This window comes from Pseudophryne corroboree, chromosome 7 (assembly GCF_028390025.1).
Source record: "Pseudophryne corroboree isolate aPseCor3 chromosome 7, aPseCor3.hap2, whole genome shotgun sequence".
Classification (NCBI taxonomy): Eukaryota; Metazoa; Chordata; class Amphibia; order Anura; family Myobatrachidae; genus Pseudophryne; species Pseudophryne corroboree.
In genome coordinates this window covers 169,762,355-169,781,575 of record NC_086450.1, presented here as the reverse complement: position 1 = coordinate 169,781,575, position 19,221 = coordinate 169,762,355, and positions in this window count along the sequence as shown.

Sequence of the window (19,221 nt, the reverse complement as noted above, 5' to 3'; positions counted from 1 at the left end):
TGACGCACCGGCACTGAGCGACTTTTGTTCTTCACAGGCTGGGCTGTTGTGCAAGTCTCTGGCTTCACGGTGTGGGGTAAATAATTTTTTAATATAATGTGGACACTAATAGATATTTCCTTTACTTTGGAGACATTACTATATATTTCTATTATAATGTGGGCACTACTATATATTTCTATTATTATGGGGCATTACTACATATTTCTTTTGTAATGTGGACACTACTATATATGGAATGCGGTCAAGATCCCGCCGGACGGAATCCAGGCGGTCGGAATACCGACACCGGGATCCCGACTGGCACAATCCCGACATATTCTCCCTCTGTGGGTGTCCACGACACAAGAGAGGGAGAATAAATTAGTGTGCCGAGCGTAGCGAGGCACCGTGCCCGCAAGGGGCTGCGTTGTGCTCGCCCCCCTGTCGAGATTGTGCCAGTTGGGATCCCGGTGTCGGTATTCCGACCGCCAGGATCCCGTCCGGTGGTATCTCGTACTGATCCCCTATATATGTCTATTATTATGGGGCATTACTATATATTTCTATTGTAATGTGGACACTACTATATATTTCTATTATTATGGGGCATTACTATATATTTCTATTATATATTTCTATTGTTATGGGGCATTAATATATATTTCTTTTGTAATGTGGGACGCTACTTTATTTATAATATAATGTGGGTTACTACTATATATGTCTATTATTAGGGGGCATTACTATATATTTATATTGTAATGTGGGATACTACTATATATTTCTATTATACTGGGAGCACTACTACAATATGGCCCTCATTCCGACTTGTTCGCTCGCTAGCTGCTTTTAAAGCAATGCACATGCTAGGCCGCCGCCCTCTGGGAGTGTATCTTAGCTTAGCAGAAGTGTGAACGAAAGGTTAGCAGTTCTGCTATTAAATATTTCCCTGCACTTTCTGAGTAACTCCAGACCTACTCCTAGATTGCGATCACTGCAGACTGTTTGGTTCCTGGTTTGACGTCACAAACACGCCCTGCATTCGGCCAGCCACTCCCCCGTTTCGCCAGCCACTCCTGCCTTTTTGGCTGGCACGCCTGCGTTTTTTAGCACACTCCCGGAAAACGCTCAGTTACCACCCAGAAACACCCACTTCCTGTCAATCACTCACCGATCAGCAGAGCGACTGAAAAGCGTCGCTCGGCCCTGTGTAAAATTGCATAGTTTTGTGTGAAAGTACTTAGCACGTGTGCCCTGCGGCCCATACGCATGCGCAGAACTGCCGGTTTTTAGCCTGATCGCAATTCTGCTAAAAATGGCAGCGAGCGAACAACTCAGAATGACCCCCTATATTTTCCTGTTATAATGGGGTCATTACTATGTATTTTGATTAAACTGGGATCATTACAGTATATTTCTATTATACTGGGGGCATTACAATATATTTTTTATACCAGGGTTATAATTATATATTTCTATTACACTGCAGGCAGTACTATATATTTCTAGCCTTGCCTCCAGAGTGCAAAGAAAAGGGACTGTGCTGTGTGGTCACATCCCTAGTGTAATGTAGCCACTCCCCCTAGTGTCATGTGGTCATGCTCCCTCATGACACGTGACCACGCCCATTTTTTGGCACACTTAATCCCTGTACACACGGGGAGAGATGTGTGCTGAGTAATCTGTAACCCACCGCTCAGCACACATCTCCCCCCCCCCCACAGCACACAGCGCACTGTGTGCTGAGCGAGGAAGGGTAGGGACAGGGGGGCCACTCATTTCACCCAGCAGTGAAATGAGTGACCTGCTAGATTGTGACATGCAGGCCAATCTAGTACCAGCTATAGCGACGTGCGGTGCAGCGCATCGCTATCGCTGTGGGACATACACACGGAGAGATCCGTGCTTAACTTCTAAGCAATCTAGTCAGATTGCTTAGAATTTAAGCACGGATTTCACCGTGTGTACCCTCTTTAGTACCACTAAGAAAACATTTCTACTGGCACCACTGAGCATGCCTATATTCTGTGTGTCATTTCAGCTCTATCTGCATCTGAAATGCCACGTTAGTGTTTTCCATGAAAACACTGTAGCACAGCATTTGTATGCAAATACAGTCACAGTCACACACATAATATAGACATGCTGCATATTATTTTAATCAGCAGAGGCTGCCTGTGCATCCTATTACTATTACTGTCCTATTACTGTGCGTCTAAGACGCATTTCGGCCAAAAAACACAAAAAAATATGCTTGGCACTACCGACTTGTAGCGCACGGAGCAAGGATGTAAGAGGACACATCTGTACATGCGATTGTAATTGTGTCAATTGAAAATGTACTGTACAATAACACAAAAGCTGATTGATAATCATCGCCTAAATTTCCTGCTTTCTTTCTTCAACACTACTCACATATATATATATATATATATAAAGCCCTCACTCGCTCACTCACTGACTGACTCATCACTAATTCTCTTACTTCCAGATGTTAGGAAACTGAAATTTAACGTAGGTATTCTTCAGGTGGGAAATAGGACCCTCCCCTTATATGTGTCTGTCTTTCAATTCAGCTTTGGGCTTGTGATTCCCCCTCCCTCACCCTCCTAACCTCCACACCCACAGCCTTATTAACTGTTGTATTATTGTATAGTTTAAATGCATAGTGTATGACATGACTTATAGTGTAGGCTGGCTTTATGCTGTAGTTTTTGAAATGTACTATACCCTCTGCATTTGTATTGTGTTTTGGCTGTGCTGTGACACGGTACTTATGTGTGTAATGTTTATGTATGTTTTTTTGCTTCTTTATGTCAATAAAGACTATGTAATTAGAATTTTAATAAACCTCCCCTAAGGGGATGAAAAGGGGGTTGTCATAATGACATCATCACCGAGGCGTGGGTAGCGTTGCGTGAACGATAATGCCCGAATGGACAATCGGATCAAAATTTGGATTCCACCTCCAGTGAGTAGAATTTAATAAACTACAAAAATGGTTCTGTCACTTTTTACCGTATCTGCTACGGGTGCTCCTCGGGTAACGCCAAGAACCATGGATTAATATATACTTCCATTAAGAAGTCTCAAATTTACATCTCTACAGATTTGTCAAATTATTAACATTCATGTATATGTACAACTGTGAAATCAGAAACTTCCTTGCGAAGAGTGGGTAGAACAGTAGGTAGTCAATAACAACAATTACTGGATAATTCCCTTAATAGATTTTTAATGTGAGTATAAAACCTGATTTGCCATTTACTTATGTGCATGACGATCTTCAAAGTCACAAAACTTAAACTAGTTAATTTTTTGATCTAATTTTTTCATATTAGTTATTGCATTTTAATTGTATTGTTTACTAGCACTCAGGATTAGATTTATGGAAAGTTTACACAGTCCTAGGTAAATAACCAGGACTTCAGACTAACCCTTGTTTGATAGGTGTGCCCATTATATTGTCATGTTTTCCTAAGTGTTTTTTTTTTTTTGTTTTTCGTTTTCATTTTACCAATTTTATGTACCTGCACTTCTGGGGGTGGGAAGATACCAGGATGATGGTTAATTCTTTTTGCCCTGCCAGCGAACTGGTCTGCAACTCCCAGGCCTTCTCTGTACCTCCACTTTGGTTAAATAAATCACCTTGGCAAAAAGTGGGCGAAAGACGCATATTTTTCATTATTAAGATGCACAACACAAATTTGCAAAGAAATGCCAAGGAGTTCAACATACTGAAAATGACACACTCCTATTCATCACAAGCATCAAATCTCAGTCTCTTTGATGTGCTACCCCAGCTGCTCACCCACCCTCTTTACTTATCTGGCCACATGGTAGCAGAGGCGCCAACAGCAGTTCTGGGCCCAGGTAATGGGAGGGGGCATGGCCAGTGCAGGGAGGCTAATCACCCTTCTTAGTAAATATAAGAAAACAGACCGCACACGCTGCACAGGGGCTAATGGGCATGGGCAGGTGTGGTCGATCACCAGCCCCCCGCACATCATGCAGCCAGGGAGAGAGAGGAGTGACTGCTTCTGTAGTTGCCTCTCTCCCCAGCTTAGCACACAGCAGCATGTGTGCTGTGCTTGGGAGAGAGGCTGCTTCTGCAGCAGTCACTCCTCTCTCTCCCCGCTCCAAATCGCGGCACTGTCTACAACGTTGAGGGGGGGGGGAGGCAGCGGGACCCTCCAACAGGTCCAGGCCTGGGTAAAAAGTATCCGCTCCCCTGGGTGCCACTGCATGGTAGGGACCAGTGGTGGTTCCAGTGTGGGGCTGCAGTGCAGTCCAGTAGTCAAATAGGGGAGCCACACCAACATTCCTGTGAGTCCCGGCTGGTGAGTTTGGTCTAGCAGTCAGTGTGGTTCCCCTATTTGAATATAGCCCCACATCAGAAGCTTCTGTCTCTGTATAGACACAACAGCCAGGAGGCATATTACACAACTAACAGCAGACAAACAAAAAGCATTTTTGCACAATAGTAGAGAGGTGTGTTTGCCATCACCTGGTGACATTTATGAATTGTACAATGGACAAAAAAATGTTTTAATATCCTCCTGATACAACCATGTCATCAAATTAGAATCCATTCATTTCTTTTACCAAGAAGTCCCTCTGTGGAAGGAGGGAACATCCAGGAGTCCAGGATAGCACAGCAGGGGGTGGATCAGGGGTGTGGTGTGGCACAGAGGGCAGTTCAGGGTATAAAGAGCTGTGTTGGGGCATGGTGTCACCGACCCGCTATACAATGCCGAGATTACCACTACTGGCTACGATGGCGCGATTCAGTGCAGAATCGTGCCATGTGCTAGCTTATGGGGAAGTCTGGTGGCTGGGGGCAGATAGATGCCGGATCCAGGAGACTTGCACATCTTCCCGGTACGGATGTGCCACACGATTTTCGGAAGCCTCCCGGCCGTTCCCGGCAGAGTAGGCAGTACATGTTTATCTGAATATTATAACATCATTATGATACAATATTATGCACAAATCTAGAGTTAACAGTACTTGTTCAGCAATTAATTTAGTGAATTTATGGAAGAAAAATGAGCATTCAATAAAGAGTTAAGAGTCATTGTGTAAAGTGTTTGTGCAAATAAAGTTTGTTTGATCAGCTGTTAGATGTTGTTTTTATTGTTTTTTTATTTAGATTATTATGTAGATGTTTAGGGGTCTGTCTACTTTCAGATGACCTTTACTTGATGGTTAGTTACTGCCCTCCTGGCAATCGTGCTTCTGATTTCTAGATGCCATCTGTGCATTTTAGTCATGTATTTATATAATCAGGCAGCTTAGTTTATATAGTTTGTCATTGTAGCAGTTTTACATTGTTTCCAAGGGTAACGCAAATAAGCAATTCTCTGTGCTAATATAAATAAATGACTGAATACCACAGAAGAAAGAATATTTTAATAAAGTACTGCAAGAGGGCAAATACAAGCCAATTCATCTGTAGGCAAACTGACCCTTACATTTCAATAAGAACACATCTCCAAGTGTCTTGTGAAGCAGGGCGCTGCATAAAAAGTATCATTGGGCCTAAGGGGGTCATTCCGAGTTGATTGCTCGCTAGCAACTTTTTGCGGTACTGCAATCAGGTTAAATCTCAGCAAAACTGCGTATGTGTATGCATCGCATTTCGCAGGCGCATTGTACGGGTACAAAGAGGATCGGTGCTGAGCGATGGATTTAACAAAGAATCCATTCGCACAGCCGATCGCAAGGTGATTGACTGAAAGAGGGTGTTTATGGGTGTCAACTGGCTGTTTTCTGGGAGTGTTTGGAAAAACGCAGGCGTGTCCAAGCGTTTGCAGGGCGGGTGTCTGACGTCAATTCCGGGACCAAAAAGAGTGAAGTGATCGTAGCGGCTAAATAAGTCCAGAGCTACTCAGAAACTGCAAAAAACTTTTTTGTGTCGTCGGCTGCAAAAGCGTTCGCACGCTTGCAAAGCTAAAATACTCTCTCCCATAGGCGGCGACTATCTGATTGCAGCGCTGCAAAAAGTTGCTAGCGGGTGATCAATCAGCAGAACAATACCTCAAAACAAGAAATACAGAAATTGAGAAGACAACAAGATTATTGGGCTATAAGAGATGGCACATAGCATGTGCAAGCTGCATAAATGAAACAGGGCAACAGTAATGAGTTTATGGAAATGTAATATATCACAAGCAGGCAGTAGTCATTAGATGAGACCCTAATTGAGTTATGGAAATTGCACAAGTGAACATTGCTCATAAAGCCGATTGGCACATTCTTCACATTTAACAATGCCCGAGGTCAGCTTAGAGGAACCAGACTGAATGTTCATGCTTCATGTCTTTTACTGAACAAACACACATACTAAAGTGATTTTATCAGGCTAGTGTAAAATGTCCTATAGTTATTACTGGCGTGTGAAAGAAGTGTGATGTTATTGAGACATTATCCGTTCCACGTACAGTGTTTATTTTACAGATATGAAATGTTGGTTACTTAGAACTGGTTTACACAAAATAAAACCTGTGTATGTCAAATATTGGCAACAGTAATATAATACATTTCCATCTGCAGGACCAGAAATCTGAATCAATTTGAATATTCTCAATTGTAGTCAAGATTTGGGAGGAAGAAAGACCTCACAAAGCTGCATTTTATGGAGATACATTTAAAGAGCAGAATGTGTTAGGCCAATGATGCCTGTGGTTCTCTAGTTGTAGAACTAGAATGTCAAACGTGCCTTCTCTATGAGTATGCTACATGCGCACAAGGTGTGCCCCTTGCCATCTCTTTAAAAGTCCATAAATCAGGTGCGGGGGATAATGGTCTGGAAATTGCACATACGAGGCATAGTCCAGTCTATTAGCACTTTTGAATCTCTCCTTTTTTCCTTTTATTGCCCTATAATAATGACACATTTGCATACGATTACCGAGTTTGGGAAAGTAGACAAATTTCCTGGATCCTCCAGTGAAGTGGATGACCCAAATCACTGTGAATCATGTCGTCATGGCAAAATGCCACTTATGACAGCATTACGCCACGGAGCCAGAGCTGCAATGGCACAATTCGTGGCACCACAACTCCACACCTCCCAACTGGACCAATCTCCCTCCAGATCTCTCTGAGAACACCATTAAAAAGCAGGCAAGTGTGAATAATGCTCATTGGAGTATAGGCGTTTACAGGGCCTCGATAAGGGCTGTGTGCTCAGCCTCTCCCCTCCTGAAGCCGTCGCCTTTTGTTTAAATAAAATAAAAAAAAAAGTAAACATGAAGCCTCAATTTTAAATTGCTAAAATAAATAAAATAAAAAAAATAAAAACCTGTTCTGTAGTTCCAGTCATTCACTTTTAGTGCTGCTGAACAGCCGGTCTGCTTGTGATGATGAATCGATGAATCTGTGCTGCATGGCTGAAATACAGGGTCAGAGTGCATACCCTCCAACTGTACCTTTTTGGCCGGTACAGTACCATTTTTTAATGGCCTGTACCGGCCAAAAAGGGCTTTGTACCCCCTTAACCCATGACCCTTTACCTAATTTGCACCAGTTTTCAAGTGTAAAATGTTGGAGGGTATGAGAGTGCAGACATCGCAAAACAGTGACCTACACTTTCCGACCTGTGGGCAACCGGGCCGGCTGTGCAGGGTGTTTGGCAGAAGTGGTCAATGCGGGACTGGGTGGGTGGGGTGGCGTGATGGTGTGATTGCGACAGCGTTGCCCATATCTCACTATACAATGCTGCGATTACTGACTTTGTGAAGCAGGGAGGTGGGGGTGGGGGGTGGACACAAAGAAGCCACTCAAAGTGATCTGAATTATCAGCAGCCTGGACTGCCTACTTTACTTGGCTCAGGGAGACTTCCCCACTGTTCCTGGTGTCTGCTACGCCACCTCATTTTTCGGGAGCCTCCCAACAATCCAGAAGAGAAGGCAAGTATGCAGTGCCTTACTCTTTGCGATGTGCACTGACCTGCTAGTGCTAGTTGGCAGCTGAGGTCCTGAGTTAGGTAGTCTCTCTGGGCCAGCGGCCAGAGCTAAGGGATGTGTGGACGCAGGTTAATTTCATGTTAATATAATGTATTTTGTTCAAGCTTCACCACTGCCTAATTTAATGTAATATATGGTACGCGGTTAAGTGACCAGCTGTCGAGAGGGATCCCGAATGGTTAACAGCCCGAAGGTCAGCATGCCAATCAACAGGGATTATAGGGAGTGGGACTAGAACCTGCAAGGGCCTCCGTTGCGCTCACCTCCCCCTCTCCTGGCCATCTAAAAGTCAGGATCCCGCCACTATCGGTATGGTGACCAGCGGTCTCCCAACCACCGGTCACACAAACCCAACCCAAATATACACACTCATGTTTGATGTCATGATTCACTCCTTTAAGCATTTTATTTACAAACACAATTCTCAACACCCCATATTCTGGACTTTAACTCCCAGCCCCATGCACAACAGTCAGATGCCTAATACATGAAGATATTGCACCGATATATGGAGCCTGGTAATTTTAACTGTGAAGCTGGTTGTAATTGTCAGTTTAATCCATTGCAGCTGAGCAGACCTATGTAGTGTATTGCTGGAGGGGACTGGATTTGCGGCTGCACACTACATGTGTTTCTCTTATCAGCCGTCCTACTGAAATGCATTTTACTGTACCACCTAGAGTTATCTTCAAGATGGTGCTCAGAAAATATAGATTGATTCAACATTTTTCTTACACTGAGGGGGCACCGGTCAACAATTGACAATAAGATTTGCAGTGTTGTGTATCAGCGGTTTGCCAATGTGCTGCAGTGATATTGTGGTTTTGGTATTGGGATGGTCACAGCAAAGATCAGTATTGGATCAGATTTATGTATACCCCTGATTGATCGAGATTCTTTTAGTTTCAAACTGGAAAGCGATTTCTATAATGACCTATGCCTGCCCATGGGCTGTGCGATCTTGTGCACATTCTATGAAAGACTCCTTTTTATGATGGTGCATACAGTCTGGCACAAGGCATGGGAGTATCGCTCATTACTTGGACAATTTACTGATTTTGCACACACCTGTGAGTGGTATTTGTTGGAAAGTGCTCTTCCACTTTCATGTGCTGTTTTGGTCCTTGGACAAGTCAGTACCTGCTGACAATACCAATGGATAAATGTATGAAGCAGTGATAAAAGTGGAGAAGTGAGCCAGTGGAGAAGTTGCCCATGGCAACCAGTCAGCTGCTCTGTATAATTTTATAGTATGCAAATTATAAATGTTAATTCAGTGCTGATTGGTTGCCATACGCACAGTAATCTACACTAAGTTATCAATTCTAAAGAAGAATATTACTGATATAAATGGTATCAAATTAACCAATACAGTTTAGTAATAATAAAAACTTGTTTAATTAGGAATGTTCACATTTTGTTGTTCACAAAATGGCTGTTACTCTGTATTGTTGTATGATGATGGCATTGGATATATTACTATGTAAACAGGTGTCTTTCTGACGATGTGACTTACTACATGAATATTAAAAATGACTGAAGACACGGGTATATGCAATTGCGGTCGAATTCCCGAAAATGTCGAAAAACTGGACATTTTCGCCAAAAAAAAAAAAAAATCGTCAATGCAATACAGTACTTTTCGCCAAAAAAACGGCCATTCCAAATTCGACTTGTTGAAATTCGACATTTGTCAAATTCGACATTTCTGCAATGGTATAAATGCGGCATTTCGACAAAAGTATATTTAATTGAAGATTGTAAATTCGACAACAGTGCTTTTAGACAGTAAATTCATCATTTTCAATCCGCCACACTTTGCTGGCGGAATCTAATAAAAAAAATTTAAAAACATGTTTTTTTTTTGTGTGTGTTTTTTTTTGGTAATAGCATATCTATTTATATTAGAAGGGATTAGGTACTTGGTTTGTCTATTTAGGAGGCACAAGTATTATTTATATATTTTTAAAAATATTATTTTTTTTTTTTTAATGGAATGGTGTAAAAATCAGAAAAAAAAATGCGTGGGGTCCCCCCTCCTAAGCATAACCAGCCTGGGGCTCTTTGAGCCGGTCCTGGTAGCCAAAATACGGGGAAAAAAATGACAGGGGATCCCCCGTATTTTTACAACCAGCACCGGGCTCTGCGCCTGGTCCTGGTGCAAAAAATACGGGGGACAAAAAGAGTAGGGGTCCCCCGTATTTTTTGGACCAGCACCGGGCTCCACTAGCTGGACAGATAATGCCACAGCCGGGGGTCACTTTTATACAGCGCCCTGCGGCCGTGGCATTAAATATCCAACTAGTTACCCCTGGCCGGGGTACCCTGGAGGAGTGGGGACCCCTTCAATCAAGGGGTCCCCCCCAGCCACCCAAGGGCCAGGGGTGAAGCCCGAGGCTGTCCCCCCCATCCAAGGGCTGCGGATGGGGGGCTGATAGCCTTGAGTAAAATGTAAGAATATTGTTTTTTTTTGCAGAAGAACTACAAGTCCCAGCAAGCCTCCCCCGCAAGCCGGTACTTGGAGAACCACAAGTGCCAGCATGCGGGGGGGAAACGGGCCCGCTGGTACCTGTAGTTCTACTGCAAAAAAAATACCCAAATAAAAACAGGACACACACACCTTGAAAGTAAAACTTTATTACATACATGCCGACACATACATACCTATGTTGACACGCCGACTCTGGCCACGTCTCCGTCTGTCGACGTCCGGGGTACCTGAAAATAAAATTATACTCACCTGATCCAGTGTCCGGTTCTTTTATTGTAATCCACGTACTTGGCAAAGCGAAAAAACGCATTTACCCAAACCAGACGGACTGAAAGGGGTCCCATGTTTACACATGGGACCCCTTTCCCCGAATGCTGAGACCCCTGTTACTCCTGTCACAGAGAGTCCCTTCAGGTAATCAGGTAGCGTCACGTCGTGGCACTCTCCTGATTCCCTATGCGCGTCTGAGCTGACAGACAGCGCATCGCACAGCTCCCTCCATTAGTTTCAATGGTGGGAACTTTGCGGTCAGCTGTGGGGTTACCCGCGGTCAGCCGCTGACCGCGGGTGACCTCACCACTGACCGCAAAGTTCCCACCATTGAAGATAATGGAGGGGGCTGTGCGATGCGCTGTCTGACAGCTCAGACGCGCATACAGCCAATCAGGAGAGTGCCACGACGTGGCGCTACCTGATTGGCTGCAGAGACTCTCTGTGACAGGAGTCACGGGGGGTCTCTGCATTCGGGTGACCGCGGGTGACCTCACCGCTGACCGCAAAGTTCCCACCATTGAAGATAATGGAGGGGGCTGTGCGATGCGCTGTCTGACAGCTCAGACGCGCATACAGCCAATCAGGAGAGTGCCACGACGTGGCGCTACCTGATTGGCTGTAGAGACTCTCTGTGACAGGAGTCACGGGGGGTCTCTGCATTCGGGGAAAGGGGTCCCATGTGTAAACATGGGACCCCTTTCAGTCCGTGTGGAGCTGGTATGCATTTTTTTGTTTTGCCAAGTACGTGGATTACAAATATCACTGGACACTGGATTTAGGTGAGTATAATTTTATTTTCAGGTACCCCGGACGTCGACAGACGGAGACGTGGCCGGAGTCGGCGTGTCAACATAGGTAAGTATGTATGTGTCGGCATGTGTGAAATAAAGTTGTATTTTCACGGTGTATGTGTCCTGTTTTTATTTGGGTATTTTTTTTGCAGTAGAACTACAGGTACCAGCGGGCCCGTTTCCCCCCCGCATGCTGGTACTTGTGGTTCTCCAAGTACCGGCTTGCGTGGGAGGATTTCTGGGACTTGTAGTTCTTCTGCAAAAAAAATATTCTTACATTTTACTCAAGGCTATCAGCCCCCCATCCGCAGCCCTTGGATGGGGGGGACAGCCTCGGGCTTCACCCCTGGCCCTTGGGTGGCTGGGGGAGGGACCCCTTGATTGAAGGGGTCCCCACTCCTCCAGTGTACCCTGGCCAGGGGTAACTAGTTGGATATTTAATGCCACGGCCGCAGGGCGCTGTATAAAAGTGACCCCTGGCTGTGGCATTATCTGTCCAGCTAGTGGAGCCCGGTGCTGGTCCAAAAAATACGGGGGACCCCTACTATTTTTGTCCTCCGTATTTTTCGCACCAGGACCAGGCGCAGAGCCCGCTGCTGGTTGTTAAAATACGGGGGATCCCCTGTCATTTTTCCCCCTATATTTTGGCAACCAGGACCGGCTCAAAGAGCTTGAGGCTGGTTATGCTTAGGAGGGGGGACCCCACGCAATTTTTTTTCGTGATTTTTACCGTTTTTTGACCATTTTTATAAATCGGATCAAAATCCGTCAAATCGGCCGTTTTTCGACAGCGGGACTGTCGAATTAGTTTTTTATTGAATATGTCGAATTCCGGCACCCACCTGCCGGAATTCGATGGTCGAATTGTGTCGAATTTAAAAACGGTCGAATTCCACCCGGAATTCGACCGCAATTGCATATACCCCACAATCTGCCCAGGGAGGATCAATTTCTTCAGAGGTTCAACGTTGCTGAGAAATTCCATTGTAGGTGTAATATCGCTATAAAGTGGGTTCGTACCTGAAGCCCGGTCGTTCTCGTGGTTGGCCATATCTACTCTTCAACAATGTCGAGGCCAGCGACTATTCTTCACGTCACCTGTAAGGCTGAGACAGAAGGACCAGGAGGACCCCGGAAAGACAACCCAAATACAATATGCTCAAGGACTACTACACAGGGAGACGGTGACAACCATTTATTGAATTGTAAGTGTCAGTCACCGCTATTACTCGGTTCTCGTTAGAAGCAATTGCATGCGTTGGACATCATTAATATACCCTAATTCTCTCCCTGTCTATAACATTCATCACAGCTTAAGTATCTCAAAGGCATGACAATAACCTGGTCAAACAATCAAATATATTACATGCAACAGCAATCATTTGGTATGTAAGGATATCTTAGGGTAAGTGTCCTGACAGTAATTCTGATACACTTCCTAAACTGTCCATAGGATGGCGCTGCACGCCAGGTACTAATGTTCAGTTCCTGCGCCTCAGTGGGCGTTTGCGGTCAGTGTCTCTTTAACAGCACACTTGAACTCAGTGAACTCCTGGGAAGACGTCGGTGGACGTAAGGTAAGTATCTGTAAGAGGGCGTGCAGAACTAACTGCTTGTAATGCAACACAGCAGCAATGGTTAACGGTACTAACCGTGTTTGTATCCACAAAAAGGTAAGTCAGTGAGGAGAACTATACGTCTTAGTGCTCCTAAGTTTATTGTATCCACGGAAAGGTAAGTCAAGGAGAATCAAGTTGCTCCGGGTATAATGACCTATGGATGGAACTCTGATGTAATGGTCGCGCATGGATCCCAAAACATGTATATATAATTATAGATATTATGGAGGGGTGACAGGGCGCCTGTATTAATCTTGGAGGCTCCTGCTGTCTGCCTCTGAGTCTCTGGCTGCGGTCTCTCCTATATGCCACTGGTTCACTGGTAGGGTATGGGTTAGAGCTGCCTGACTTGTGGAATGGTGATGAGGAAGGCACTATGGGGCCACAAACTCAGGGAGCCGTGGATAAAGGTACCTGCGTATGTTGCCGGCTCCCGCCAGTCAGATCACCCTGCAATGCTCCGTCCAGCCCTGTGGCTCTGGTATCTGCCAGCCTGGTCTGTGCTTCCGCCTCTCTGCTCTGTGTGGTGGCCCACTCGGCTCTGCGGTGGCTGGCAGTCCTGTACATGGCTCCCACTCTCCGGCAGCGGCTGGCGGCACTGCTCGCGGGTGGATTGCGACGGCTGTCTCATCCATGGCTCTCCCTCTCTGGCACTCCCCACAGTGGCTTCTCCTTCTGCACGCGATCAACGCGTCTCTGCCCGCAGCAGCAGCAGTTCCCCGTCCGGCCCAGTCAGCGGCGTCCTCTCCACACGCCCGCGCAGCTGCGCCACTTCCCTTTTGTTCGGGTCCTCCCCTCTCTTTTTTTTGCGCCCGTTCTCCTCCAATCCAGGGGACTCCAGGGGATCCCGCTCTCTTCCCACCGCAGGAGGGCTCCTGGGTCCCAATGCCCTCCTTCTCAGCCTTCTCCGTGGGCCTTTGCTAGGCATCCGGAGAATGGGATTTTAACAGTCAGCGCCTGTCTAGCTGACAGGTCTCAGGCAGTGTTGGCTGCAGTCAGGGCAACGATAGGGGTAGTAGTGTTATCTCAAACGTGGGTACCACATAGGTAAAGTGTATTATTGTTTAGTGCGCTTAAACAACAGTCCCTGCAGTGTTACGGGAGCCTGGAGCAAATCCTCCATGCTGAAGCATTGGGGGGCCTACTTTACCATCTTCACTCCCCTCCTATCAAAAACTGTTTATACCACAGGCAGCAAGGGACCTGCAAAGGATCCAGATTCTGCCATGGAACATTGTAACTCTGGGCCTAATTCAGATTTGATTTTTCGCACCATCCCATTGTTGTTGTCCAACGCACGTGCGCATTGCGGTGCTTACGCATGCGCAGTTAGGATCTGGTTGCCCGCTGTGCAAAAACGCACAGCAGCGATCAGATCTGAATTACCCCCTCTGTCATAATAGCCACAGACCTCTCCATAAGTGCTGTTGATCCATAAGTGCTATATGTCTAGGACATAATGCTACATAGTAGTGCTGTATAGTTTGTGCTTTATCTTTGTTTTCATTTTTGCTGGTCTTAGCAAGACAGATGGGACCATTTCCATCCTAGTATAAAAGATGTGGAGCGGTGACCGGACACATGAAATCCTCTGCTGCAGTTATCACAAGGACGGATCTCATCTCTGGATCTCCTCCAATATCCATGGGATAAAATGCTAATATGAATTTTTAGCAGCTGGCATCAGCAATATCACTTCAATTATTAATCACATTACATAATTATAAACGTGGAATGAAAATGTGATTCGAGCAAGTAGGATATTGGGTCAGTTAAAGTCCCTGAAAGAATTCAGTAAAATGACCTCAGATTTAAAGCTGAAAGTCCACACTGAATATTTCAAAACCTTCGAGAATGTTATTATTAAAACTGTAATTAAAAATATATTATTTATGGTTTAATTAAAATAATTAAACCATAAATAATAATCATAAAATATTAATAATTAAAATAATTAGGCCGATTAACACATTTTTCTGAAGACCCTGACACCTAAAGGGAGTTCCTCATGAAATTGTTGAAAACTAAAACAAACTGTTGCTGATATTTCATAGTTACTGTAGGTTATAAGAAACCGTTACCATTAGGGAAAATGAAACAATGATGGGAGCTTCCTGTTTCCATGATTACAGAGGTTGCTACTAAAATTTGCAACCTGTTGATTTGTATGTCAGTCAGAAGTCCTGTTTCAGGTATCAGGGGTTATTTCAATACGTTGTTGCATTAAGGATAGTGATTCAATTATCAGTTACTAGTTTTGAATGGAGTTATTTTGAGAGAGAGAGAGATAAGTTAATAATTATATCTAAGCAAACATGTCGTTGGTTCTTAAAATATAAGTGTTTCCTCTAAACTTTTCTTCTCAGCCTGCCAAGTTTTCCAGCTTCCAAGCACTTTACAGCTATTTCCAATAACAGAAAAAGAAATAGCTTAAAAGCTAAGCTACAGTATTATCAACCGAAATATTTTTTTGCTGGACACTGCTTGCAGGCTTATTCAACATGCAGCATTTCAGCTGCCGTGGATCTAAAAATCCCAGTATGATCTGACACAGTTTACTATTAGGGCATACTAACAGTGTTGCAGGGTATACTGGGATTTGTAGTTCCACAGCAGCGGGAGGCAGAGTCAACTGGGAAATTTTGCGTACCCAGCGTCCAGTTTTGAAATCTTGCAGATATGTGCACTCCTAGGTGTATTTTCTTTTTTAATCTGCCTGCAGCGCACCTGTTGCTGAGAGACCCTGCTGGAGGAAGCTGGTTTACACCTTCTGACACTGCACAATAACCCACCCATCACACAGACACCAGCAGCACCCCATACACACACACACCAGCAGCACCCCCACACACACCAGCAGCATCCCATACACACACACCAGCAGCACCCCCACACACACACCCACCCACCAGCAGCACCCCGCACCCACACACAGACACCAGCAACACCCCACACACAGACACCAGCAGTACCCCATACACACACATCAGCAGAACTTCCCACAGACACCAGCAGCACCCCCCACACACGGATACCAGCAGCACTCCACACACACAGACACCAGCAGCACCCCATACACACACACACCAGTAGCACCCCCCCCCACACACACACACACACACACCCACCAGCAGCACCCCATACCCACACACAGACACCAGGAACACCCCACACACAGACACCAGCATCACCACATACACACACACCAGCAGCACCTCCCACAGACACCAGCAGCACCCCCCACACACACATACACCAGCAGCACTCCACACACACAGACACCAGCAGCACCCCATAACCCCATATACACACACCAGCAGCACGGACCACACACACAGACACCAGCAATCCACCAGCAGCACCCCATACCCACCCACAGACACCAGCAACACCCCACACACAGACACCAGCAGCACCCCATGCACACACACACACCCACCAGCAGCACCTCCCACAGACACCAGCAGCACCCCCCACACACACAGACACCAGTAGCACTCCACACACACAGACACCAGCAGCACCCCATATACACACACCAGCAGCACTGCCCAGACACACACAGACACCAGCAACACCCCCACCACACACACACACACACACACACACACACACACACACACGCACACACACACACACACACACACACACACACACACACCAGCAGCACTCCATAAACACACATACACAGGAAAGCCCCCCCCCCCCCACACACACACACACACACACACACACACACCAGCACCCCTCACATACACAGACACCAGAAAGACACAGAAGTACTCACCAGAGTCCTGAGTGCTCAGAAAGAAGATGGAGGAAGACGTCAGCATTTTGGAGAGAGGCGGATTAGAAGGACAGCACTGCACAGTAAGTAATTATGGTCTAATTAAGCTAAATGGAAACTCCCAATTGCTGAATTAGGCAAAAGAGTTTAGGAAAAATTGGACTTGTTCAGAATCTGCACAAAAAAAACCTTACACTGTGGGGATAAAAACCTCTCACCCAATTGAATATCGAAAAACATTGGGCAATTGAATATGCCTCTAACAGTGCCAGTAAACCCTACAGGAATGTTTTTCAATTACCCCCCACCTCTCTGATCAACATACAGTAACTATACTGAATGTTTAGCCAGCTTTATACTGGACATGCTGCCTAAATAACATTTATTACCCATATTGCCCATTTTTCATGCTATTCACTGTATTACTTTCTCCATTTTTAGTGAAGATGTGAGACATAATTTTCGCATAGATTCACATTGTGAAAATGTTGGCTAACACATGCATCATTTGGGACCAATAAGGAAGATCCAGATGATCCCACTCAGTAAAAAATGTGTGATATAGCAGCCTACAGGCTCCTATAGGGTGTAGTATGTTATGCCGGTGGTCGGGATCCCGGCGCCCAGCATACAGGCGCCGGGATCCCGACCGTCGGCATTCCAGCAGCTGGGCGAGTGCAAATGAGCCCCTTGCGGGCTCGCTGCATTCGCCACTCTATTTATTCTCCCTCCAGGGGAGTTATGGACCCCCAAGAGGGAGAATAGTTGTCGGTATGCCGGGTGTCGGGATTCTGGGATCCCAACAGCCAGCATACTGAATACCACCCACTCCTATAGGCTATTTGGATTATTTTGCAGTTGTGGCATGCCCCCTAGCTATGAGGCCATGCCCCTGACAGAATTGTCAGCAGCCACAGTGTACCATGATCAAGTGGGACTGGAGAAGTCTTGGAGTTCAGCAGACATTTTATCATCCCAGCCTTACTTCTTCTATATAACAGCCCAGATCTGTGACTCTGTGCCTGAGTGTATAATGCTTGGCGTGGCTAGGAGCTCTCATTGGGTTAGCAGCAGGTCCATCACACCCAGTCCACAGCTGATTGAGCGAGAAATGCCCTCCCACACAGGTTACATCCAATGGGAGGCTCGCCTCAGCCCTTTGGCTGCTGTGTGTTACCAGAGCAGGATTAACAATGGGGCTGATGGAGCTGCAGCTCCAGGCCCACACACCAAAATAGGCCCACTGCATCTGCAGCAACATACCCTATAACAATTTACACATAAAAATTGCTACAAATTCGAAAAGGGGTGTGGCCACGGATACAGTGGTGTGGCCACGCCCCTTTTCCTATACTTTCAATGGAAGTTTGGAGAGCCAAAAATCAGTACAGACCATAAAAAAATGGTACTGTACCTGCCAAAAAGGTACAATTGGAGGGTATGCCACTGCATCTGCAGCAAGTCTCTGCACTGTAGATAGGGGAAAAAAATATTCCTTTCACTGCAGCGTCCTATGTCCTGCTGCCAGTCCGACTGCCCCCTCCGGCATCAACAATCCCCACTCCCTAGCCGTGGCACAGGTGGAACAAAAGTTGCTGCGGCCACCGGCATAAATGTGTATGAAAGCGGCGCAGCGGAAGGCTTTCATAGCCCTCCCTGCGCCGCATACTCTCTGAGCCCCAGAGCCTCCTCTTCGCGTGATGTCACAGGAGTGCCTTCCCGCCACAGCCACGCCCAGAGCCCCAGAGGCCGACCTGGAAGCCCCGAGATGGCTAATGTAACTGATAGAGTGGGTGATATCGCAGAGGGTAATATCTGGACACTGAATCAATGTAAAAGGTGAGAGTGCTGTGCAGTGCAGTGGGTGGGCAGTGTCACTGACACTGCACGGCACTCTCACCTTTTACACTGATTCAGCCAGTCTGTTCTGCCAGCCAGTCACTATTGTTAGCGCCGGTGTCCCAACGCACCGCATTACAGGGAAGAAGACGCACTAAATAAACTAAAGCTCCCAGCAGCCCTTAGCGCCGAAGCATTCCGGCGCTAAGGGCTGCTAGGAGCTGTAGTTTATTGAGTACATCTTCTTCCCTGTAATGCGGCACTTTGGGACACCAGCGCTAACAATAGTGACTGGCTGCTTGCCTGCTGTGCGAGTCTCGGGGGGAGCCACTGCCATAGGGAGGACAGCAGCTTAGCTGGTTCCAGGAGGAGAAGCATTACCCGCCTCTCCCCCACTCGCAGTACCTCCGTGCCCCATCCGCGGCACCCGCACACACCCCCCTCCGCCACCCGTGGTGTTTCCACACC